Here is a 2,275-nt window from a genome sequence, read left to right on the forward strand (position 1 = left end):
GGATGGAAGGGGTTAATTTTGTTAACTCATTACCATACTTACACGCTACTCTCCTCCCTTCTCTTCATTTATTTTGAACATAGAGTCACTCTTAGACATAATTCCTACCCACTGCATACTACCCAGCACACCAGGCAAGGTCGTGTGATGGCAGCAGAACAGCATATATCGTACTGAAGAGGTTATGCTTACATCAGGTATCGCAATGATATATATATATATATATATATATATATATATATATATATATATATATATATATATATATATCATGGGATTACTTCACCTTTGATTATTATTACTACCCACAGCCTGCTTTCCCGCTCACTATGCTGAAGTCGTATGGTGACAGCAAGAAAAAATAAGTATTGTACAAAAGGGATTCCATCCATCCATTGCCAGACGCCATGTATCCCAAACGGGGTGGTCAAGGGCTTAGAGTTAATTGTTTTACAGGGAGGGACACTAATCCTCCACTAACCCCACTTGACACGTAGGGATGCCAACAGCATCTGGTATTCCCAGGCGGTCACCCATCCAAGTACTAACCAGACCCAACGTTGCTTAACTTCGCTGATCGAACGGGAAGCGGTGTACTCAACGTGGCATGGCCGTTTTTTTTCATAAATCTCCTTTACCTCATTTATCAAGCTAATTTTCATAATTTACAAATTCAGCCCACAAAGTATTTCCCCAATCGTTTGGGTAAGAGCGTTTGGTGGTAGAATGAGAACAAGCATAACAAGAAGCGGTGCCAAGGCACAGCAAACCCATCCCCGGCAGTCATTTTAGTGTTGCCGTTGGTATAAACACAACAGGATATCTAATCAAAGATGTCATATCAGTTTGGAGTAAATCGGGTGAAAATTTACGATTTTATGCCCATTTAAAATTTTAGGCCCGACTCTCCTGACATTGACCCCCTTACAGCTAACTGGGGAGTAACCCCCCTGGTGTAATGAGGCATGTCATAGGATGCAGATTTGAAAGATACGCCTTTAGGTTTTGGTTGCATGTCGATAAGACGAATTTGAAACGAGTTATGGCGAAAAAACGATTTTTTTTTTTTTTTTTTTACATTTTTTCGACCTACAGCCTGGGCCTTGGCCCTATTTGGCCCCAAATATAACCAGGTGATCAGAGAGTCATAGCACATCATTCCCGTAATTTTAGTCAAAATCGCTCCAGTAGTTTTCGCATAAAGTTGTTAACAGACAGACAGACAGACAGACAAACAAACAAACAAGCAAATAAACAAACAAACAAACAGACAAACCGAGTGAAAACAATACCCAACCCCGAGCCCCTCCTGAGCGGGGACGGGTAAGACAACTGTGCAGCGCTCTTCACAGGAGACAAAGAAACCTGGTGGCTGACAGCAGACGCAAATGATACCACAGATAACCCTAAAATATTTCTGTAACAATACCATTGTTTAGTCTTAAAAAAAGAAAGAAAAAAAGTCTGTTACAATACCATAGACTGTCATAAAAGATGTTTGTAATAATATCATAATTAACCCTAAAATAGTTTTCTGAAACGGTTCATGGGCACGGTTTTTATTTCGTATTTCTGTCCACCCCCTCCTCATCAACTTGGAAGCGACCTTGACTCTTTGCCTACTCAGTGGAGTGGGATCAACGAAAGGGAGTGCATAACATCATTAGCCTTCTGTCTGGCATCCAAGTTGAGCATGTAACATATCCCACCGACGACATACTCTAGTCTCCCTCTCACCTAAGCAACAATCATGTAGTGGTAGCAAGAACAAAACAGACATCGTACTGACAGGTATCCATATCTCCTTTAGTCACCTTTCACTTTCTCACATTACAACAAACACATAAACCTGCTGTCCACAACGCGCCTCCTCTCTCACCTGGGTACAGTAAACCCTGAGTCTTTATGAACGCATATACTCGTATTGCTTTAGCACTTATTGCTTCCTTACTAACAATGCGTCTCAGTGAAAAACCGCACCCAGAGAGAGAGAGAGAGAGAAAAAAAATATCGAGTAACAAATAATTATTCGATAATAATAATAATAATAATAATAATAATAATAAATTATTATTATTATTATTATGAGAGAGGGGGGTGTGAGTTGGGAGCAGGGCAGTGAGATGGCGGGGGACAGGGCGACTTGGAGGCGATTTGTTTGTGGCCACCCCAAACGGGATTGAGGCGTCTGGCAATAGAATAGATTATTATTATTATTATCATTATTATTTTATTATTGTTATTGTTATTATTATTATTATTATTTTATTTTATT

At 39.8% G+C, this 2,275-nt stretch overlaps 1 non-coding gene across 1 annotated transcript; it reads right to left on the reverse strand.

The window, feature by feature from the left end:
- Positions 1-500: 500 nt before the first annotated feature.
- On the reverse strand, positions 501-619 carry LOC145417698 (5S ribosomal RNA). The gene has a single exon (XR_013900561.1). It is a non-coding gene; the product is annotated as a 5S ribosomal RNA (ribosomal RNA).
- Positions 620-2,275: the final 1,656 nt, after the last annotated feature.

Source organism: Coenobita brevimanus, chromosome 110 (genome assembly GCF_032717465.1).
Source record: "Coenobita brevimanus isolate Jiangsu-jjx chromosome 110, ASM3271746v2, whole genome shotgun sequence".
Classification (NCBI taxonomy): Eukaryota; Metazoa; Arthropoda; class Malacostraca; order Decapoda; family Coenobitidae; genus Coenobita; species Coenobita brevimanus.